At 38.4% G+C, this 25,348-nt stretch overlaps 1 long non-coding RNA gene across 1 annotated transcript; it reads right to left on the reverse strand.

Moving 5' to 3' along the window:
* Positions 1 to 9,416: 9,416 nt before the first annotated feature.
* Positions 9,417 to 24,526, reverse strand: LOC306802655. Its single transcript, XR_013774424.1, has 3 exons — positions 24,315 to 24,526; positions 19,817 to 19,895; positions 9,417 to 9,619 (listed from the first exon to the last, which is right to left on the reverse strand). It is a non-coding gene; the product is annotated as an uncharacterized lncRNA (long non-coding RNA).
* Between the last annotated feature and the right edge of the window lie 822 nt (positions 24,527 to 25,348).

Raw genomic sequence — 25,348 nt, forward strand, 5'->3', positions numbered from 1 at the left:
TAATAACTCAAGAGAATATTTCTGCAATTTGAGGAGTTTAAAAGTAGGCAAGGACTTCAGCAGTCAAGAGATAACTCATCTCTGCATTTTGCAGGTGAGAAGGTGAGCCCATCTTAGGCCGGGTGTCCAAGCTCCTGTGATAATGGAGGAAATCATTAGGAAATCAGAGGAAAGAAGTGTCTCAAGAGGCAATCCACTTCACCTGAGACATGGCTCCTCCTGTTAAAGTTTATATCCCCTTCTGTTGACTCTGGAAGAGAACCAAATTACTGTCTTGTTTGAGAACTTAGCTTTTACATGGCTAAACCCAAGTCCTTTCACCCTCTCTAAAAAAAAAAAAAAAAAAAACAAACAAAAAAACCAACAAAGAGTCCTAATTAATAAGCTAGGATTTTTAAAATACAATTTCTTTTCTGGCGTGCTCTCAACTGAAACCTTGTGTGTCTGATCCAAACTTCATGACATGAAATCTTTACAGCTTCTCTTCCGTTGTAAGTTTGTACAGCACACTGCAAGGCACCAAGCACATTGCTATCAGACAAATAAAAAGAATAATAAAACTCAATCATGCTTGTATATATAGAAGGCCAATCAATGTAAACACAGGGTCTCTCTAAACAGAAGAGAAGCGGAAGCCAGATGGCATGAAATCATTGATAGCTGTTTCATAAACTTTTCCTGCAATCAAATCTAATTGAAATAACACTAGATTGTAGGCTTGAGCAGGTGGGCAGCACACACAGCTGTTTCTGCTAGATGATTTCCAAAGAATACATACATAAAACATTTCACAGGGACTGGCATACGGCAAAAAAGGGTTACCCCAGATGGAATGCTCTCTTTCAGGCTTTATTTCACTGACAGATTTCTGAAGCCTGCCTCTTTAAAAATATGGGCAGGAGTGTTTTTCTGGAATAGTTAAACCAATTACAGCCACATGCAATGCTGTTGGGAGCTAAGGCCTGGTGATGAAGTGTCTTCAGAGCCAATTTGTATTTGAAGGCATGGAAGAGCAGAGGGAGACCTTCTAGTGCCCGATTTATTGCTTTGCAGCAAGGTAAAGGTAACTGAATCACCTCTGACAGATATTTTCATAGAAATTTGCCAATAAAAGATTTTATCAGCCTTCTAGGTAGTTAATTCTAGTTTTTCTTGCACTTATAACTAGATCTTTTCCTAATGTCTAATCTACTTTTTAACACAGTTAATGGCCATACAGGCTCAAGCGAAGGACACACTTAATGCCTTTTTCTGTTTAAATCTCTATATAGACATACTTCCAATGTCCCCTCTCCTCTTTCTGTCCTTTTCTGCAGACAAATATCCCATGGCAGAGCTCCTGAAGACTCACAGATGAGCCAGAAGAACCAGCTGAGTCTCCCCAGAGAGGTTCAGCACCTGAAGTAGGCCTGATATTTCGGACATTTGGAATTTAACTTTGAACTTTTGTTTGCATTGGAAACTAGGACTTAGAAACACTGAGAAAGGAAGGAAAATGAAAAGGAGCACCTTATGTGGATTAAATGAGGGCCTGAAATAAATGAATTGTGTAGCTCTATTACCAAGTGCATTCTGGCTAGATGATATAGCAGAGTTTCTACTCTTCATTATCTTCATATAAATATAATACAAAAAAGATTTACATGGTCTTTTCTATTACTGTTTATACCAGAATCTGTGTATTTAACAATTCAGTCTAAAGGACTCAAATCAGCCACAGTGTCACCAAGAGCAATCTAGAAGTGATAAGTGAACTCTGGTTTCTCTTCAGGTTCTATAAATTTTTTTGCCTTTTACTTAAGATGTCCATGAAGAGGAAAAATTTATTAGAGCCTTTCAGTATATAAAGGGAACCTCCAAAAAAGGTAGGGTGACATTCTCTCAGGAAACACAGTGATAGGATGAGAGGTAATGGTTTAAAAATGAAGGACAGTAGATTTAGATTAGATATTAGGAATAAATTCTTTGGGAGTGGTGAGATACTAGCACAGGGTGCCCAGAGAAGCTGTGGATGCTCCATTCCTGGAAACATTCAGGGACAGGCTGAATGGGACTTTGAAAAAGCTGGTCTAGTGAAAGCATCCCTGCCCATGGCAGGGGGTTTGGAACTAAATGATCTTTAAGGTCCCCTCCAACCAAAAACATTCTGTGATTCAAAGAAAAGGATTACATGCAAACTGTGCTATTCAATAATGATCACCTCTTGGACTGCAGGAGTGTTTCTGGATACTTACTTGAAAATTCTTATTCTGAGGTTAATGACAGGCAGCCTTACTTTCCCATTCCCATCTTTTTAAGTTAAAAATACCATATATATTGATAGTATATTAGTGAGTCCTGGAGTAGAGGAGGAAGAGGAAGCATCATTATACCACTACGAAAAATCCTAGTCAGAAAGTCCTGATTTGCAGAGGTGTCCCAGGGAAGTGCCACCCTGTGGTCATCTTCCTTAGGGGTTTGGCAGTGCCTGTCAGAGACTGGCACGGTGCAGCACAGCCCCTTGCTCCTTCTTATGCAGTCACAGTAAAAACCTTTAGTTTCTTCACAAATCAGGTACAGTTCTCAAGGGATAACCCACACTCCCCCGAGGGAGACAGAGAGAGAGAGAGAAGGAAGTAGATCATCAATAGCCCCAAGTAGTGGGAGCAACTGTGTGCAAAAGGCAGTGAGAATCAAGCCCTGGGGTGATATGACTCTGCAAGAAATAAATGAGTGTGAAGCAAATGCTTTCGAAAGAACCCATATCAGCTCTGCAGCAGAGAAAACTGCAACACACAGGAAGAATCAGTGACAAAAGATCCAAAAGAGGCAGTCAATTTGCTGCAGGGGAGAAAACAAAGTGTTTACAAAGATGCAGAACACTAAATCACCAAAGTGTTCAGAAAATGTTTCAAATGTAATGTTCATTTTTTCATTTGTATGTAAGGCACAGTAAAGAGAAAAAGATGCATCCCTTGCCTTTCAGGCCATTTGGACTCAAGCAGGTGTAGCATGTCAAGAAAGAATAATAGCAAAACAACAAAGAAGGAAAGAGGAAGGACCCAGGAGGAATGGGAGCACAAGGATAATATATAAGTTTATAGAATTGCTTTGGATTACTGGGGAAAATCATCAGCTTGTTTACTGACTTGCTGTCTATCTCTTTACTTGCCTTAAACTGAAGTAGTTATTTCAGGCTGCTGAAGGGGTTTATTTTGAGTACAGTCTATGAAGGTTGATCATGGGAAGGGGTTTGTGGGAGGCAAAGGAGTGAAGACAAAAGGAGCGATGAAGATAAGGAACAATAGATGCAGAAACAGAGGGGACCTGTGCAGATCCTAGCACTGCTTTCAATAATAGCTAATGCTCATATAGAGCTTTTCAAGCATAGATTTTGAAGTGTTTTAAATTGAAGTCTGAATCATCTTATTCATATTATAAGAGGACAAATTATGTGTTCAAGGTCACTCAGCAGAAAAAAAATGTACTGTAGCCAGACAGAGAATCCACAGTCCCTGAAAGCTAGTGCCATGCTGCCCACAAGCCACACTGCCCCTCCATCAGCTTGGGCTTTATCCTGCAACACAGAGTGATGTATTAGAAATTAATTTATCAGCTGCTTTCTCTCTAAATTACATGTTGAAATACCACGTCAACTCATTAGTAGGGAGAACTGACCTTGGTGGGAAGATGCACACAATGCAGGGGTTTACTGGGGGATTAAAGAGGGTTTAAGCTCTCTACTCCTCCTTATTATGAACACCCAATGTAAAATGGTACCCAGATATGTAACACAGTCACAGCTAGACTTATCAAGACAAATGTGTGTGTTCAGGACCACAGACAGGCCCCTCTCAAAGCCAGATACAGTCTGTTCAAATAATGGTTTGCAAGACACCCTAAGCAGACAGGTGATGTCTGAAGCCCAGACATTTACCAGCGTGCTTGAATGTAAGAGAGGTCAGAAAATGCCATGCTCTAAAAAGTGCTCACTCAGTGTTATGGATATGCCAGCATGTCGATACACATATGACCTTTTTTTGGCATTTGAAATGCGTAAATTCTGCTGACTCCCAAACCACACAGAAAGTCTTTTGACCTAGAACTGTTCACAGAATTACAGAATGATAGAATGTCTCAAGTTGGAAGGGACCTGTAACTGTTTGAATTTTTCCAAGCTGTAATATTCTAATCAGGTTAGTTTATACAATGAGCAGATGTGCTGGTGCTTTCCCCCACCCCTGCTCCCTGGGGCTGCACCCTGATCTGAGAAATGCTCATTAGGCCTCAGCCTTGACGAACAGCACCTGGGCTAAGCTCCTCTTGAGCTTATCAGAAACACTGTCTGCTTCCACAAACTTGTGCTAACAAGCTCCTGGTTTTAATGAACAGCCTTGGAAACTTACATTTCTTGCCTGAAAAACAACCCAAGTGGAGTAACATTTTTGTTACTGATCTTTCAAAGGAAGTTAGCAACCTGAATTGTGGCCAGGATAAAAAATGATCAAATCCAACCTTCTTGCAACCCTGCAAAGAGTGGTGCAAAGTGAGACCCTCTGAGCTTTCCTGGAGCACAGTGGGAGCTGACCAGCCATCTGCCTGTGCCTGGGACTCCTCTCAGAGTGAAGCCTCAGGTCTGGTGTACTTGCAGAATCCCTGCCAAACAAGGGTGGTGGATGCTGGGCTGATGTCCCTCGCTCTTCCAGGCTCGACCCTGCAGCCATTTAGAAGATGCAAAGGCATCTGAAATGAGTACTTCACTGAATTCAGGGTGGATTATTCACAGGTATGCCTGGTACCTACTCTTTAGGTCTGTGTGCATGCAACTGTGAATATGCCCTGGCAAATGGAATGTTGCTCTCCTGGATTCTTAAGTACTTCAGGTTTTTAAGTTAGGCCTGTAAGTGAGTTACTGCTGTGCTACAGTAAATTCTACATGAAGCTTTTATTAAATTGTTCAACTTGAGCTATCAATTAAGTGCTGTTAAGTTCAAGTGTTTGGTCAAGTCCAGGGCTCAGTTTAGCCTTGTAACTCAACAGGAGGGTCTTCCTTATTCCGTTTTTTCCCTCCACTCACCTATCCTTACCCTTTCCCTCCCCCCACATCCAGCCTCTACTTGGTAATTTTTGGGTTGATTTTGGTTTTAGATACGTTGATTTTAGGTATTACTTGGCTTTTTCTCTGTGTGCTTTAACCATCTAGTGAGTAGTAGAGTGAACCTTGCCAATGATCTTTGTCGTGCTTTTGCTTTTTTATTAAAAAATAATCTTTTGTTGATACTCTTAAAGTGACCTTAAAACACTCATTTGCAACAGCAGAGAAGTTTAATTGCACAGAGCACATAGTAGTGTTATTTTCCTTTTTTAAATACGATTTTCATGAGTCTAATTCAAGAAATCTTTTCAAATGACAAAAAAATCTTTGAGGACAACACTTAATTGTCATCACAAGCAGATGTTATCTATTTAATCAACCATTTCATATTGCTGGTCTTTTATTTGCCCTTCCTTTCAAGTAATACATTCATATTATATTTTAAAATGTAACGTTTTCAAATATTAAATGATGTCTTTATGTGACTGTGCCATGCACATTTATGGTAACAGCACTACCATAACTCATTGTCATACTGCAATGGAATTTCTGCTTCCCTGGTTCATTGCAAACCCCACTCAACAGCTGTGCTGCAGATGTAGTCACACATTCATGTGCAATTGCTTTGTCTCAGCACTGTCTGGATTTATCATACCTTAGAAGATTTTGACTTTTATTTTTTAGAGTGAGATCTTGCCTGTATTACATCTACCAACTCAAAATTGGCCCAGTATCATTCACAGGTATAGATCTACAACTAGTAACAAGGTACTACATTACATTGGTTACTCAAGGTACAGTTCTTATTAAAAAAACCCCCAACAGTATAAAGGTCACAATAACAATTTTAATGTTTATATCCTTTTTAGTGTTGATGCTAGTCTTATCATGGAACAGATTAGAGGGTATCTTTTTATAAATGTAAAATTTCAATGGCTTGAAAGATTTTGGAGTACATAATTACATTTGTTTTGACCTCTTGAAGTAGTGGTAGGAATTTTCTCTGCTGAGCTAATTATCACTTGAAATTGTTCTGAGCAACTGTAGATCATCATCACCATCATCATCATCATGTTACCCTGCTAATCAGAAAGCATCTGCAGCACTGTATAGCAGACATGAAATGCACAAACTTCAGTACATTTATTTAATGGAGCAACAATTATTTTACTCTTTGTGCTTATCAAAAGGTAACTCTAATGTTGTCTAATGAATTCTACCCCAGCTGTGCGTGATCTTATAATTACGTGGTTCAGGCTCCACATTAGTTAATCAAATGGTTTCTTCAGCTCAATTTTACAATGATTCAGACCCTAAATCACTGAAGTATTTGCCTAAAATCAGCTTTACTCAGTGGCTAGTGGAACGAGCTTCACTGGCTTAAATGGATGGCTGAACACATCCAGGTTCTTCACATACTCACTTTGAGGCAGGCTTTGGCAATACTTTGATGAATAAAGATCACACTGTGGAACCAGCTGCTGTATTCGGAATTAACATATTGATTGCTGCTAGAAATTATTATTTAACATATAGTGTCAGTAGCATAAAACTATTTGAACAAATCCATTATATAATCTAAAAATAAAGAAATCCAATTAATAAACTCCCTTGGAGCTAGCAGTCAGTAAAATATCCCTTATATACATATTACCAATCAATAACCATTTTTCCTCAAAAATCTGTGGATTAGCATATTCTTTTAGTGTCTTATTTTAATGTTTTTTTTCCAGCAAGAGATTTCTCTCTGCAAGAAAACACAGGAATAATGTGTATCCATGCATCAGCCATTTAGCTGTTAGCAAACAGAGATAATGGCCATTGGGAATGTAAAAGCTAGACTACTTGGCTGCTCTGACAAATGAAATCCAGGAGTAATGAGTCACACTAGATGTGATCCTTTAAAAAGAAACATTGGCAAACTCTCAGATTTTAAAATAACTTTGCTGAGATCAAGTGGAGCTGTCTTCAGCCATGATGAAAAAGCTAAAAATGAGTATCTGACTGTGCAGATAATTCCAGCAGCCTGGCAGCATTCATTTGAGAAGCAGCCCAGCCTGATAAGATGCTTGCAGTGATGCTAATGCGAGCTGGACGGGGGGATACGTGTTGCATAATCACTGCATCCATGGCACCTTCATTCATACACTGCTGTCTGTGGTTATCAGCCTGGAGGGATGATAATGTGCATGTCTGTGAGACAGCCTCTGCTCTGGGGGATTTTGTTTTACTCTGCACTGAGAGGCAGACTGCAGAATGCTCGCTTTCCTGAGCAAGGGAGGCTGAGCACATCTTCCCCAGCAATTTTAGCAAATTTAGTCAAAAGGGTGCAGATATGTCACCCACCAGTACTGGTTGAAGTTGGATCCTCTTCAGAATATATAAAATACACAAGTCTTGAGTTGGATTTGCAAGATGTGTATTAATTCACAAACTACCTATATGCTTTGGCTTTTTATGGTAACATGCTCTTTGCATCCCTTAGTCAGAAGCAAAAGTGAGATTTTAATTTAACTTTGCCTGTTTGCTCTGCCTGAATGTGAACTAAACCCACCCATTGCTCTGCAGTTTTTTAAACTAACTTTTTTTATGGTACTCCTCACTGAAGGAAAAGCTTTTTATCACTTCTCTGCAACTCATGGTTGCCCACATCCAGTTTGTGATTCAGGTACACCTAAAAAATATTAGAATAATATAATAGCTCTCATCTGTCTGAAAAAAATAGTGCATGCAGAAATTCAATGCCTGCATAACTTTTTAGTTCAGCATAGTTTGGCTCAAACAAAGTTCAAGACTGTAGGAAAAAAAGTCTACCTGTCAGCATATATCTTTTAGGCTTTGAGGAACCACACATTAATCAGTTGAAGCAAGGCAATGAGCAGAAACAAACAAGGTGAAAAATCCCAGACACACTCCAGTTTTGTCAAAGTGAATTTCTTACAGACATCTCTTCAGGCAGGCTCCTTTTGACTCCTAATTAAATGATCTTTGCTAGATGAAATCAAACCTTGCACTTCAGTGCTCTGCTTTGCAAGTATGCAATGCAAACTACTGACTGAAATAATTTTATTAGGCAGCAGAGAATTTTTAAATGGTTAAATTAGAATCACAGGTATTCATACTTTTTCGACATTGTAAGATTTTTTGCCTCTGTGTGAGTATCAGGAAAGAAATTGTAGGCATACAGTAGCTTTGGGCAGTGTTCTGTAGAGTATTTTATTTATTTTACAGACATGTCAGACTACAGAAATTGATTTGGGAAATACAGAAACGAGTGATGTATAAAATGCAAAGCAGAAATGTCACTGATCACTGATATAACTATTATATTCAGAAGGAGGCAAAAATTCAGTTTGACTCTCAAGCAAGTTTGCAATACTTTCATTTTATCTAGGCTACTTGTGCTTTCCCAGCAGAAAATTCATATTAAATAACATTACACCGAGAAGAAGAGACTATGCAATAGTGGAGTCTCTGCAAAGGTTTTATCACTGGGAAATTGGGTTGCCTGAGTTATTCATTACTTGGTATATGACAGGTACTTCAAGGAGTAGTAAAAGAAGGCATAAACAGCATTCTTAAAATGGCCTTGCATTGTTTCTTTGTTTATATTTCCCTAGATGCTTTTGTTAATATGAGACCAAATGAACTGATTACAAGGGAAGAAAAACTTCATAACCAGTGCATTAACCTCTGTATGTTTTCTGTAAGGGATCTGATTCAACCCTGCTGAAATCAATAGCAGCTCTTCCTTAGATTGCCTAGATTTCTATATTTTTAGTCTTCATCTTAATTTATTGAAATGTTTTTCAAATGTAATAGTTTAGGACATTAGCCAGTTAGAAAGAATTCTCTGCATGCTTTTGGAAAGCCTGGAATGACCCCTGGCATGAGCAGAGATAAAAATGGCAGATTGGGAATGAGAGTATCGTGAATCCCTCTACTCAAGATGCTACCTGTTGTCCTCAGGAGAGAAGAAGAGAGACAGGATATGTTCCCATAATGAGAGTTCTCTTCTCTGTAGGGTCTTTGCCAGATGCAGATACCTTTTGGTAACTCTTTGAACTTGTTGGCATGAGAGAAATGTCCCTTGGGGAACATGAAACTGATAGGAGAATAGGGGCCAAAAGGGAAAATGTATCAAAAGTACATGCAATTTTTCACATGGCTTTAGAATTTATCAGGAAAAAAAGTTGATAACATGATCCTGTGATAAGTCAGGCACAAGTTGAGTGAGACAGTTCTTTTGTTTTGGTTGACAGTTTGTCAGAAATAGTGATCAATCATTGTGTCTAAAGTACAGAAAAACTAAAAGTCAAAGGAATACACGCATTGTCAAAAATGAAGACAAATTTAGAATTATATTAAATAAAACCAGAAAGTAACTGAAGGAATCATCCAGTCATTTCTCCACTCTGGGACTGGATAAGTTATTCCTATGTTATTGCTGATAGACATTTGTCCAAATGTCTTTTAGGGATTTCTGAGGTGGGATTTCCAGTGCTGTCCCAGACTCTCTGATCAAGAATTCCATTTTTATTCTTCCTAGAAAAATTTTCCTTATGTTCAAATTGTATTTGCCTTGCCACAATTTAATATAATTTGTTCTTGTTCAACAGGCAGACAAAGGGAAGAGTTCTTTCCCTTCCTCATCAAAGCTGTCAGTTATTTAATCTTCCATGTTTGAATCAAAAATATCCAACATCTTCATTTTTCCCCAAACATCCCCTCTTAACCTTCATCATTCTCACTGCTGTCCTTTGGTCTCTTTCCAGCTAATCTACCTCTTTCTTGCTCTCCATCAACCAAGCTAGCTACAGAACACATACTGAAGACTTTACCTCACTCAGAAATCTTACTGTTATAGCACAGGCAACACTTAATGAGTAAACACACATGTATCTGTCTCTCTTTTGCAGACAGTGGTATTTCTATTGGTGACTCATTCTAAACCTTTCTGCAGATTTACTGCATTACCCTTCAGCTTAAGTGTAGTTTACTATTTGTGCAAAAAGGCAGAGCATTGCATTTTTTTAGCTTATTGAATTACATTCTATTTTTCCAGACTATTTGTCCAATTTATCAACACTGTTGTAGTTCTAATCCTGTTTTGTCATACATATATTGCCCAGCTGGTGCTCTTTGTGAACTTAATAAATGTGTTCTCCATCCTGTCTTGAAAAAGCACTGCATACCATTCAGGATAATTCCTGTAAACACCCACTCAAACCATCCCTCTAATTTGATCAGGAATTAGTGACACCTACTCTTTAATACACCTCTCAAATGAGTAATGCATTCACCTAACCATTTTTTATATCTAGTCTATGTTTCCCAAGCTTGCACATGACAGTCCAGAGGTGTGCAGCAGTCAAGATATAAGGCATCTAACAATTTTCTTCCCACCAGAAGGTTTGTTATCCTGTCATCATACAGTCGTTCCTTTAATTACCAAAGTTCATGTCTCATAGCTGAAAATCTGTGTGACTAAAATTAAGTTTGACTATTTTTCAAAAAGGCAAAAACATATGTCTAAACTGGCGTATCATGACAAATTAGAAGGCAATGAATATATTTGGGAGAGCATGTTATTTTCACTTTATCCAGTTTCAAAACCTTTGTACTTCATTCTAAGAATCACGACCAAACTTCACTCTTGTTGATTCTTTACAAAATTACTCCTGTCTGCAGAAATACAAGATACATTTTTCAGTTTTGCTTTGGGCTGCCAATTTCCTTACACTCTTGACAACAACAAATCTCTAAAACAATTCTCCCACACTCACCGTTTTGCTGACCAGCCCTTGAGGAATACAGAAGGAGAATCAAGAATACAAAGTGGTTTGGCAACACAGCAGCAGCTCTGGATCCATTTGCTCCTGAGCATATTTAACAATGTGCTCCCTGTAGGGGCTACAACAGGACCTGCAATACCAGGACAGTCTCTCTGGACCTAATATTCAATTTACACAGAGCATCCAGTCTTAATGGACCTTGGAAAACAGATATCACAGAAAAGGAGACTGGCTACAGTATCCCTGAGGAAAAACAAAAGGAACATGAATTCCAACTATGATCTGGAGAATCCTACTAAGAGGAAAAAGTGAAAAATAATTAAGTCTTCTTGTGCCCAGAGTTCCTTTTCATTCATATTTAACGTGTTATTTATGGCTTCGTCCTCTCAAATTCTGTATTTGCTTGCACTGGGTCTTTCAGCTGGCACTCTTTGCTATCTTGCTTAAAGCTGCATCAAGAGAAATTCACAATGGTAAGTGTCAGTACCCCTTCTTGGCAACATATTCAGGTTTCCTTAGGATTAAGTTATCCCAGAAACTTTAGTTGGCATTACTTCAGGCAAAGTTTAAAGATATCTTCCAGTGTGTTAGAAAATACTCTAACACAGAACTAAATGACATTGCCAGAAATGTTGTTGAAAGCTGAAAATTAAAGATTATGCTCTGGGATATATCTTGTTTAAGAGGGCGAACATCTGAAGTGACAATTTTTATTTTGAGAAAAGGAGCATGGGTCTTTTGGTTAAACATTTAGCAGGATTTACCATCTCAGCCTGCAGCCTGCTAAGAGTTCAGGGTAGTGTAGTCCAGAGGGGCAATGCCTGGACTTTAGATCTTCTCACAGACACAACTGGAAACACAATTTACTAACAAAAAACTCCTAGGTAGAGGGTGAAAAAGAAGGTGCATCCTGTCTAGCAGCTGCAGGGTATTACAGAAAACTCTGATAACTTGTACAGGCAAAAGTTGTACAAGACCCCACGCAGAATTCAAAAGTCCACTTAAGTTCCCTTTTTTTTTGGGTAACCAAGGATGCAAACAAGGCTTCACATTGGGTACCTCTTAAAAAAAATTACCAATATAGATAAATATTAATAAGGGAAAACTTAAAGACTACTACAGTTAAGAGAAGCATACTTTCCTGACATCTGTTGATTTCCATATTTGAAATTTAAAATCTTTGAACCATTAAAGATCTGAATGGTTTTCATAGTGCCTTTTACAAGAAACAAGACAAACATTATTATGTAATCTCAGTTTAAATCCTCTGCTTCCCAGGAAACTTCAGCTTGCTCGTGGATGTAAATCACGATCATCTGCAAACAAAGATAATGTTACTCACTGTTGTAAGTTTTGGTTCATGGTGGGTCAGCGGTCTAAGAATTTTTTAAGTGTCAAAGAAATAGTTTAAAGAACAGTGGGTCATGTCATTTTATATTAAATATCTGCAACAGGTTTAGCAGCTGAAAGTCATGGGATTATCCAGCTTTACGAACCCTGCTGAGTAAGCTGAATTACAAGACAGCTTTGTTTCTGATGGAAAAGGTGTCACCATGGCCCAGCAAATCAAACATATCAGGATTTACGTTCCTTCCCCTGAATTATAATGGTCACTTGCAGAACTACATAAACAGCAAGGAAAATACTCTTTTGGCAGATGCCCTAACCTGCATGAATGGAAGCCCACATAAAAGCTTCAGAGAAAGACCTGATTAAAACTGATCACTTAAAAATTTTCCCCTGGAGACTGCTGGTATCAGCAGTTTTGGATAATCTCTGTCATATTGGTGGCGTTTGTATTGCATTTGTGATTTACATAGTTCAGTACTACATAAAAAAATGCTAGCACAGTATGAGTGGTTAGTGCTTTACATGTGGTATCTCTACCCCACAAAAGACTTTTAAAAACTACTAATAAAAATATTAATATTTAAAAATTTATTCAGAAAAATAAAGAAAGGTTTAAAATATTGAAAGTTTTAAAAAGGCACCAAAACCACGGAAGTCTCGGATATATTTAGAATAAACAAAGTAAACTCATTCTATATTTGAGTGGTCCACAAGGAACACAGTCTTTTGCCAAATTTCTGACTTCTGTCAGTCTTCCTAATCCTTATAAAGGTGTATGTAATATGACCTGGGTTATGGAATGGAATATACACTTATTAAATTTGCAGCTGACACGAAGCTAGGAAGGATTGTGAATAAATTGAAGGGTAGGATTCAAATTCAAAAATCATCTTGATGGGTTGAAAGAATAGGCTGAAAAAAACCAAGATAAAATTCAATACAGACAAGTGTAAAAAATGCAACAAACGACCCCATCGGGAGCACTGCATCCAGCTCTGAGACCCCAGAATAAGAAGGACATGGACTAGAGCACATGGACATGGTCCAGAGGAGGGCCATGGAGCTGATCAGAGGGATGGAGCACCTGGGGAAGCCTAACAGCAGCCTTCCAGTACATGAAGAGAGCTTACAAGAAAACCAGAGAGGAGCTTTCTGGAGTCACGTAGTGAGAGCACAAGGGAGAATAACTTTAAATTGAAAGAGATTGGGGTTAGATGTTGGGAAGAGATCCTTTATCAGAAGATGGTGAGCACTGAAACAAACTACCCAGAGAAGCTGTGGATGCTCCTGCCTGGAAGTGTTCAAGGCCAGGTTTGATGGGGCCCTGAGCAACTTGGTCTAAGGGAAAACACTCCCGCCAAGGGTGGGGAGATGGAACTAGAAGATTTTTTAAATCCCTCCCAACCCAAACCATTCTGTAACTCTATGATTTTGTGATCTCTCAGGCAGACTCTCAGATAGCAGTTACTGGTCTCAGGAATCAAAGATAAGGAACAACTAACGAGGTAGCAGCCCTGCAGTCAAACAGATATTTTATTGTGAGCTGCAGTGGTGATCAGGTCTCCCTCAGGCATGCCTCAGGTTTGGTTTCAGGCAATAACTTTCCAGAAAGTTGGACCAGCTAGAGAAGTATTGCAGAGGCTCAATAACAATCAGAAGTCAAAGAAATGTGACCCTGAGACCAAAGAGGTGTAAAGAAGAGTAGGCAAAGGAAAAGGATAATAGTTTTGAAGTGTGTGAAAGGTTGTTATGTAAGGATGAGGAGGAATATCAGGTGCTCATGGACACAAAGCATAGAATAAGAAGCAACAGTTTTAAATAACAAAAAATGTGTGGGTCAGACTTTATGAAAACTACTGAAAAATTTAGGAATAGAAAATCACTGAAAAGGTTTTACAGGTGGAGACCAGAGAATCTCTAATATTAAAGGTCTTTGAAGACATCATACTGCTGAAAAACAGCCTGTCCTAAGAGATATCTTTCAGGAATGACTAATCTGGAGAAATGGACCAAATGTCCTCCTGATGTCCTTCACAGTCATATCCTTTCATGGGCCTTAGAATTACAGGAGACAGTACAACTACTGAGTGCAGAACACGGCTTTACTTTAAGGAAAGGGCAGTGTGTCTTGGCCTTCAGAAAGGCAAATATTTATCAGTGTCTTCTGAACGATGCAAAGTGATTTAGAAGTACATAATTCCAGAATTCCTGGCATCTTTTCATTGCTAGCTATGCAATCATTCCCTCTGTGAAAATAACCCAGTTGCTTAACCTCTTGGTATCCACTGATCTGTTAAACAGCTATAATTCAGTGTTATCATGAGGCCATGAGTTAGTGAATGCTTATGCTGCATCCAGAAAATTGATGAATGGGATATAAAACTGCAAGTAATGATTCCTTATTTATAATTGCCATGGTTCAAGAAATGCTAGTTGGTTCCAGTTTTCTAAGGAAGCACTGGTTCCTTCACAGTAAGAATCTGAGTTTTTACAAACCAAAATGATCTCTTATTGAACGTTAGATGACAAAATGTTGTCACCATTATAATTTCCAGGCTACTGCAGGAGACTGTTTGCAAGGGTTAGCAGCATGTAGACCAGAGAGCTGGAGATCCCTGACCTCTGCAGCAGCAGGGCCATAACTTCTTGCTTGTCCTCTGCCTCCTCTCCATAACAACCTTCCACCTACAGCAAACACAAGCCAAAGTGCACATTTGATCAGCTGTGACCTGTGCACAAGATCAGCTGCACTCCCAGGAGCTTCCAACCATGAGAATTAAAAGGCAGTGTGATCTCATCCTTATCCCCCAGAGTGGTTGTGTGAGCCCCAGCAGCACCCCATCATTCTGCTCTCCAGCAGATACCTGCTCTGTATACCTACTATTGACACTAATATCTTGGCACCTGCAAGGGTTGTATTCACTCCATAGATCCCAGGAGTCATGACCATGATGAAGATTAAACTGTTTATTTTCCATGGCTATCACTCTTAAGGCTGTAAAGTACATGCAATTTGTAATCTATATGGGACACAGCTTTCAGTTAATTTTTAGATATTTTTTAACTAGACACCTTGATCTTTAAAATAAACAAAACCAGCTAGAAATCTGAAACAGGATCCACATTGACACCCATGTGCTTTGGCAGAGAAAGATGTTTTGGCCTTCCTGAGTCTGAAATTCAGAACACTGAGGTGGGTTCCTTTGTTTCTTACACAGTTTCTAAAAGAAATAAGGTACATCATAGAAGTCTTCAAAATAATCTGAACTTTCTCCAAGGGAAATTCCAAAGGCACAAGTAAGGCAGTGATATCAAGATAATACAGAGTGACCTTTTCTCCCATCTTGAACACAGAACATAACTATTCCAAATCCCTCTTTCACCTGCAGATATGCCTCTGTGTTACTCTAGCATCCTAAACTAATCCCCTGAGTAGGGAACCTGTGTAATGCTGGCCTGGCTCAGCCTTCTAGGTTTCTAATGCTAGCAATCTGCAATATGGTCAGCTGGCTAGAAGCATGATGGCTGTTTCCTAAGGGAGGGTGGAGAGCCTGAGGCCACTCTTGTCCTAGTCAAAATGTAGCTCTTCAACCTCTTGAGAGCAGGCAGAGGGTACATAGCCTAGATTTTGTCTGCATGTCCCCTGCCTCCCCAAGTATCAGGTCAAAACATTCTCTTAAGAGGGAAATGCCTCTGCAATTTTTCACAAGCAGGAAGAAAAATATTCAAAACTTGGTCAAAGTATTTGGTGTATTTTCAGTGCAATCCAATTTGAAATACCTATATCCAGGCCTCAGTGGTGAAATTAATAAATCTGGTTTCTGAACCATGATGAATTTGAATATGATAATATGCTTTGTCTCAAACCTGAGTTGCACCTGGACATGGGCTCAAGAGAGTTATGGATGCCCAGCAGAAGGGGTGTCCATGACTTCCAACCTCCTTCAGGAATTTGTAGCAACTGAAGGGAGGACTCAAGGTCACAGTTCTATAATGCAGACATTTGTGTTAGACCTACACCTGATTATATGCAGCCCAGCCTTCAATGAGTTTGCACTTAGTTGCTTATTTTTAATTACCTTTGTCAGACTGAACAGTCCATGTGGGTAAGCTTCTTTCCCAAGCCAAACTATTCAGACTACCAGCTCCATGAATCAGCTGAAGCCAAGCAAGAATCATTGGATCTAAGTTTTTTTATTTAAGGATTTAAGCCTCAGGAACTTGATGAACAAATCTCAGAATCATCAAGAAGCTCCCAATGCCTGGCCCAGCATCCTGTTGTCCTGCCAGTGTCACTGCTCACATTGGTACGAGGGAGAAAGTTGATCAATCCAGTGAACCATTTGTGGGAATTTGAGCTATTAAAGAAGTTTTTCTACTTAATTTCCAGGAGCAGCCATTGAAATTAAAGCAGAAACAACCCCCCCATCCTTTCTCATGTGATTCCCATGAGAAAGCAATTGGTCCCCCATGGTCATCCTTACATGGATTACACATGATAATACCTACACACACAAATTAAGTAGATGCTTGGTATTTCCTCTGTCAGGAAATGAATTTTTCATAAGTTATTATAAAGTATTTTATTGAATGAAATCTTAAATATCTTTCTTGCAGTGCCCCAGACCTTGCCAATTTCGTTTGACTGAGCACTTTGCTCTTAGCCCATGAATAATGAAACTGAGCAATTATATACAAGTAATGCCTCCTGCTGAAAAGCCCAGAAACTAATCTGATGGGGCTTTTCTCTTTTACTTTTGAAAGTCTGGGCACCCCTGAGGGGAAGAAGATGATATTTGCCCTTAGTAATCTGGTTAAAAGGCACAGTGGACATTTCACAGCGCTCTAGTTGCTCACTTTGCTTAACCTTGTAAAAATTTTATAGTATTCTAACCCCCTGAATTTCAAATTTTTTTACCCACTGCTATTGTAGTTACTAGTGAGGAAATGTCAGCATTTATTTATGATACCACAACACTATATGGTTCCTTCATGAGCTGTATAATTCTGGTACTTTTCACCTCATTTAAAAACTTGTTTCAAAGAGACCTTGGATAAATTTTGCAGTGCTGCAGTTGTGAACACAGAGGTGAATCTACTGACACAGCTTCAGCAGATGCTTTTACTACTGTTCATTAACTTTAGCTTTGCTGCCATCAGAATTATATAAGGAACATAAAGGAAATTAAAAAAAATGACTCATGCAATTTGATTTCTGCTGTGTCATTTCCCACTGTTCTGCTCTTGGTATTTCAACAGGCTGGCAATCAAGCAGACTATTGAGGTCACAGCACAGAAATGAATGGCAAGGGTTCAAAGTTGAAAATGCAATTATCTTTTCCATTTCCAAACAGAATTGCAGAAGTAGTATCACTGAGGCTGTAACAGAAAGATCATTCCAGCTTTTATTTTGCTTTAACTAGGCAAAGATGTTCTGCCCTCCCTTTTCCTTGTTTCTTCCTCCTTCCCACCTTTATTCCTCTTCCTTTTCCCCTACTCTTTTCAGCTTTGTGGTGAGGATTAAAAATATTTATTTTAGAATAGGAGTATATTTCATGTGTTCAAATTGAAAACACTTAATCCCTCATTTTATGTTCATGTCACATAGGGTACTTGATCTTTCAAATATTTGTTTCCTTTGGTTTTCTTCATACCTGCTTAATCTAAAGCCATAGTCAAACTTTCCTTTCTTCTACAGGTATGAGATCAAACATGGGAAAATCAGCATTTAAGAGAACACTTCCTCCCCCCACCCCCCTTAATGCTGCAATTTTTGAGTTTGGGATTTCCCACATTCATTTCCCATACATCTATTGGGCTTCAAACTGAAGCTTGCTATTGCTTCTCTAAGTGAACTTTTAGTGGAGGAAGCCTACAATGGTCCAGGATGATCCAAATAAGCAAATAGTAGAAGACATAGGAGGAAGTGATTTGTTTGGACATCCACAGAAAACACAGTTCAGGAAAAAAATAGTGTTTTTGACTTTTAAATACACTTCTTCATTACTGTCTTCACATTGATTTATTTTTTTAATTTTTCCTCCCCTAATTTATGCTTTTCCATTTGTTTTTAAGTGCATCTATTTCTTGTTCATCTACATTCCAACATCATATCTCTCCAATATTCATTAGTCATTAAATTGCTTTTCCCAGATCAATCAGGTGCTAATTGCACTTGCTATGAAAGACCTAATCCAACACTATAAAAAATAATATTTTTTGTGCCTCTGTAACTCCACTGAACTTAGTGAGATACTTCCTTATTTACTCCAGTGAAATTGCAATAACAAAAAGCCACATGGCCTCTTTTGCACAAGCTTTCTTAAGGAATGTGAATGCTACAGGTCAGATATTACAAAACATAAATCTTAGGAAAAACACTCAGTTTGGAATCCATGTTTTAGCATATAAACTCTAGATGAATGCACTGCTTGAGAAGAGTGATTGAAAAGAGAAAAAGTTACTGGATTGAAACCGTTTTAATAGGAAACCCTAAGCACAAAAATAGCTGAAATTTTAGTTTTTCTTTGAAGCTCAAACTCCTCATTAAATTAGGATGTAGAACCTTATGTCCTCTCTTGCAAAAAAATCACTTTGAAATTATCTCAAAAGTCTTTAAAAGTGGGTATTAGAGGAGAATTCTTTACATAAATAGACCTTTCTGTAATAGTGAGGGTATGAGTCTCAGGAAGATCTTGTTCAGTTCATTTTTCTACTAGAAAATTAAAATCAAAATTCACATATCAGAGAAATATGTGAACCAAAGACGAATAGTTCATTTTTTGATAAAGGATATCCAGCATATTACAGATATTGTAAACACATATTTTAACATATAATGTAAAATGTTCCCATTCAAAGCAATTATCTTGAGCAACCTTATTGGCAGCAGGTAAATTCCTTGTGAATTTTGGACATCAAATGATGTGCTTCATCTCTCAGAATATAATTAACACAGTTCTGTAAGATTAATATTATTTACAGAATCACATAATCTTCTGAGTTGAAGGCACCCACAAGGATCATTGAGTCATAGTGCTCATGTAAAAATTTGTACCTTTCTAGGTATTGCTACCTCCTTCACACTCAGTGCCACTGAAATTCAAAATTTTATGTTTATTTAAACCATCAGCCATCACCTTGCTTGTAACTGTATTGCTGTCTGTGAGGCAGAATAGAGACATATCAAATAAATCACCTATCTTTCCTTTCAATCATTGCTCTCAGGTTCTTAGGGGACACACAGATGGAAAATGAACAAGTAAAAGGGAAAAAGGAGAAATAAAAAATTCAAGTCTGTTAACACTCATAAATCCCCAGGCTTTTCTACAGATTAAAGGCTCAGGCAAAGGGGATAAAGTTAATCTTAAATTTAAGAAAAGTCACTTTTCTTTTTTACATCACAGTATCTTTTGTAGCAAGAAATAAACATTCTCTCATTTGTTCTTCTAAAATTCTTCTATGTTGAGCGATTTTTACAGAGCATCTATCTAAAAACTTACAAAACTATACTTGTGAAACTCTTAGTGGAAATTTTACAATAGGTAGAAGATAGATACATTGAAAAATAAATTATTTAAAAGAAAGAAGCATTTACCAGTGTTGCTCAAACTCCAGCAAAGCCGCATGTGAAGTAACTGCAAAGTAGATTGCACGGTACATCAAGATTCTGATAGCTGAAGAAAACTTAACAGAGAAAGCTAGTTATAACCTTGAAAGCATTAAGTATAAAAATCTTAAATGAGTACAAATAGGAATTACTGAGTTAATTTGTAGACATGGGAGATGCTTAGGGGAACATTTAATTTATTGATACAGGTTTCCTATTTTTCATTTGGGTGTTCTTTAAAGTTAACTTACCCATAATGCAATGCAGCTTTACTCATTATATTTAAATTTACCCGATTGAAAATGGTTTTAAATTGGATATTAGTTTAGACTGAAAAATGCATATCTAAGCTTTGAACCACCATACAGATCTAATTTTACGTTTAAATTGTGTTTCCCAAAAGCCTGAGAGTGTTAAATTCTGAGATATTAGTGTTAGCCTGTCTGCAGCCTTTTCACACGAGGGAATTTCAGGAAAAAATTCCCAGCTGTGTTAACATTGGTTCAGCTGTGTCAGCAGGAGCTAGATGACTTGATCATCTTTCCACTTTTAATACAGAAGTAAACTATGTGAATCCACCTTCATTATTTTTTCCACTTCAAAAACTAAATGCCTTGATTAGCAAATATTCACATGCCCTCTCAGAAATTACCTGAAACTCCCAAATATATTCTCAAATAACTCAGACATCTTCATAAGGAAATGCATAAGGAAATGACATAAGGTCATTTTCTTCACAATAATTCAGTGAAGTAATTTTTATGACTTCATATCTCATTTTGTCACTAAGTTCCATCTTCCCCTGTGATGCCTCATGATTTCTTTTTCAAAAAACTGTTCCACCATAGGAGCTCTTTGCAAAAGAGAATTTTTATTGATAATGAAATTGCAGAAATATGTACAATTTCCCAAGAACTCTAGACCATGTCCAGGGGTTGGAATGAGTTGATCTTCATGGTCCTTTTCAACGCAAACAATTTTTTTATTCTATGATGTTTGAAGTGCAAGTATTCAGAAGAGGAGATTTATGACTTTCTGAAATCCTTTCCTCCATAAATATATAAAAATGTGGAAATAACCTTCCTGAAAGCAGTTTTGATGGCTAATTTTTAGTCTCTCTTAAAGTGCCTACTCTGTGTCCTAGCACAGGTTAAATGATGATATAATGGAGTGATTTTTTAAAAATAATTTTCTCATATGTCTAATGCCAGTGATATAAACTGCATCTGAAAAAAATTTACAGTATTAAATAATACAGGCTCATAGCCTTTTTTTTTTTCTTTTTTTTTTTTTAGCTCAATCTTACTGGATAGCTTTACAGAAATAAAACAAGAAGGAGCAGCTATTCTCTGAAATAATATTTCCCAGACTATATTGAATAGACCAAGTGGAGGAGGCAAGAAAGGTGATCCAGGAGTACAGGCAGTGGAAGTGGAAAGGCTCTGCTCTGCTGTTGCTTTGCTGTCACTTGAAGCCAAGAGGTCTCAACATGGGTCCATTTTATTCACTGTTGGAAGAGTCTTCGTTCAGCATTGCAAGATGAGAATCTCAGTAAAAAAACTGCTGCTGGTGGGAGCCCAGGCAGGAGCCTGGGAGATTGTGCTAGACAGCCAGAACCACTGTGTCTGTGCCCCATTTCACCCTCTGTCTGGTGCTCATCCCTGGCTGTGAGTGCACTCAGGGATCTTGACTGACAAATCTAAATTAACAACCAAATGAGCAAATTGTGTCACAGTCCAAGGAAATTTTCAGAAGAGGTCCCATGTGCTCCTTGTCATTGACTGAGCCCTGCAGTAAGGACAGACAACCCTAAATGGGGTGGATGCAGTTTCATCAAATTACAATCTCATGCTGAGAGTCCCTGGTTATTTTCTTGCTGAGGATCTCTGTAAAAGATGTGTAAGAATGAATCCTTTTCTCTCTTTCCCTCCATGTTTTTTTTTTTTTTTTTAAATATACAGTGTCATGTATCCAGACCCATCAGTCAGAGGAGACAACTGGATGAGAGGACAGCACATTCACAGGATATGCCCAGCAAAACTGGTGCCTGTTGCTTGTGCTGGTAGCATTCTCTGCAGCTTTGACTAAATTGCTATTTATGCAATTAATTCCTTTTTTCCTTTTCCAAACATTTCCCAAAGAAATGTTTTCTCTGAGTAGTTCCCTGAAAGGCAACTTTACCACCTGAAGTTAAACATGTGTTTGCTGGAGCAGTGTGGGTCTTGGACTTCCGCCTGATTGTGAAATGAATTTATTACTGTTTATTTCTATATGCAGTCAGCAGACTTTGATGTATTCTGAACAAAGGAAAATTAATAAACCAATAAAGACAACCACGTGTAAGATTCAACAAAGTTGCAAATTTTTATGATCACCCCATTCCATGCCAGCAGAGTGACATTGGTAGAGGTTTCTTTATATCTAATGTGCATATCCAGGCTCCTGCCAAAGATGCTACATGCCAGATGAGTTTCTGCCAGGTTATAAACTTAGAAGGGCTTGTTATTCAGAGGACTAAAAGAGTTTGCTCTCATGCTACATTTTGTGATTTTATTAACAGATTCATTGCTACCTTACAGAGTAGCTTCATCAGTCAAAGAGCACCTTCAGTGCTGTCCAAGCATCAGAGATGGATCCAAATGTCCCTGATTATGTAAAGTTTCCATTTTGACCCCAGATGGCTCAGGGCAAAGCATTCTCTTCTAGATTCAATAAAAAAAACAGGGTTTCATTTGGAATATGACACAGTTGTGAGCACAAGGAACAAGCCACAATATAGAGAAAACAAGAGAAATGCAATTTTCTGTGACTATGTGAATTATAATTTAATCAGAGATACAAAATATAATGCAAAAGGACAATATGTTGCTTGGACTCAAATCAGTTCGGGAAACCTTTTCAGAATATGCACCCCACTTGATACACATGCTTATATTCTCTCCTTACTAAGATATCTTTATGAATCAAGACAGTAAAGTACTCAGACAACCATAAATATTCATTGAATGTGAGACACAGACAGTCTGCTTCAAAATGTGAGAAGCAATTCTACAAATAATATCCTATAAAGTACAAGGAGGTCAAAATACAGTACACTTAAGGTCAGCAGCAAATTACTTGCAGGAAAACAAAAATTTGAAAAAAGTAGACAATTTTTTAGCTCTGCATTTCAGTTATCTTAAAGAAAAACAAGTGCGACCATTTTAAGTTTATAGAATCATTCTTAAAAACAGTTTTGAAAGGAAAATTGGGAAGCCTAATCTACAAATTGACCTGGTCAAGTATGTTGATTATTTTCTAATGCATTTTCTGGCATATGCCTTTTGGCAAAACACATGTGAATTTATGAAACTGTTTGGCTTCATGGTACCTTTAATTCTCAGTGAAAAAAGTTTTACTGAATTCAGAAATACAGTATATAAAACCAATAAAAAACCTGCTTCATCTATTTCATCTCAAAACAGGTTTTCATGAAGTAATCTTTAGGGGAACATATTTAGAGGGAATTCATTAACTCTCATTAGTGTATCTGCTCTAAGTGATTTTTTTTACCTATATATCCTTTGGACAACTTTTCTCTAAGCCTTCTTCTCTGGGTTATCATAAATATTCTTTCATAAAGTAAACACTATTCTTTGGTATATTCTTTTATTTACATTTGTAAAGGTTCCATCAACAGTCTTATTTTAGCAGACAAAAAATAGATGGGAGATACTGCTTTGATATTACTCCCCTGTGGGATCTGGAGCAAATCACTCTGCAATGCTGCTTTTCTGCTTACAATGTTAAGTCTTTGAAAAGAAATTGTCTTTCACATTGTATTTGTATACTGCCTCTCAGCTGAGACCTCCAGATGCTACTATAATACAAAGATTAAATAGCAGCACTATCTGTTAAATAATGAATACTGCATGCATGCTGATGACAAGCATTTGGGATGGGATATTAAATAACTTTCCCCAGGTCATGTGATTAATTATTGCTACAGAAAGCCTGGTGAGGTGTCTAGCAAAGGGGTGCATGAGGACTCTTGCAGGGTCCCTGCTGGGGTGGGACACTTGCTGTGTGTCACAGGTATTGAGCAAAGTGGCCCCAAATATCATGGCACTGCTCAGCCAAGGGGAAACACAGGAGCTAACAATATCTGAGAAGGAGACAAGAGGACTGGGGGCTCCACCACTCTTCAGATGAAAAACTGGATGAGAAATACAGAGGGAGCATTATCATGGGCTGCTCCTGTGTTAAAAAATTAGTCTCAGGCAGCATTTCTGGGCACTGGAGAGCAGCCACGTGCACCAACTGAACAGCCCTGGCTGTGTCCAGGGCCAGCCATGGTTCATTAGACCAGAAGCCATTCCCAGCTAACCATTTGCCTTCTGGACACCCAGTTCTAGAGGAAAAGGGAGGTACAGATACAGACATATGGCATCTCCTGCCAGCCATGTTCAGAGGCAGCAATTTGCCCTAGGCATGCTAAATCTCATACCTCCACTAGCACTTGCAGAACCTCTGAGCTCAGTCCTGCATTTAGGACATTTTGAAGGTCAGATCATGTCTGACTGCAAGAAGATTTCCTTTTTATATTCATTGTGCTGGTCAGAGGATTGCTATTCCATTTCTCTCCAGTTTACCTTCACTGGCTGTCAGAGACATCATGACCAGGAAGGAGCTATGTGCATCCCAGGACAGGACCAGCCACCCTGTTAATCACACTCTGTGGCACACAATGGTGAATGGAGCGACCTTGCTCCCTAACAGAGTCCTTGTGTGTGCTCTGACTGCTGTCATCCTCAGGCAGTTGCTTGGCAACACCAGAATCTTTGATATTCACTTTCCAGGCGTTAGGTAATAAACTCACCAATGAGGACACAGCTGCCTAATTTCCTCTGCTGTTTGCAGCAGAGGGTAAAGTGAATCTGTGGATTCTCAGTGATATGTCTAAACAACTGCCTGAAGACATTCTTCTGTTACAAATTTAATTCGTCTGTTTCAGCTGACAGGTCCTTTACCCCTTGTTGGCTGCCTCATGTTTGGAAATAAAGAGAGAGACTGAGCACCTGAGGAACTGCTGTTTCTCTCTGTGCATCAGCATACCAAACAATGCAGTGTCTGGCAATCAGCACCTGCACACCTGGCTGTCCTGCAGGATGGAAACTACAGCCATCACTGGCTGGACACTGAGAAGCAGCACAAACTGAACTGGGTGAGACCACAGGTGACCGTCTCATTTCCTGACTGGGATGATGATACTGGTGGAAAAGGTGAAATGCTGAGGTTTGACAGATATCTAATAGATAGATAGATATCATTAGATAGATATCTATCTAATGAGCAAAATGAGGGTGCAGGCTAGCATAACCTCTCTTCCTCCTTTCTCATGGAAAACAGTGTGTTTCTGTAGGCAGAAGAGAGTGGAGGAAATTAATGTAACCTATTATTAGCTCATCAGAAATAAGTCACCTAGCCTGAGTTACCTGGATTCCTTAATGAGTCATTGGAGAAGATGGATGGTGTCCCTTA

The sequence above is a fragment of the Erithacus rubecula genome, assembly GCF_903797595.1.
Source record: "Erithacus rubecula genome assembly, chromosome: 5".
NCBI classification, from domain to species: domain Eukaryota; kingdom Metazoa; phylum Chordata; class Aves; order Passeriformes; family Muscicapidae; genus Erithacus; species Erithacus rubecula.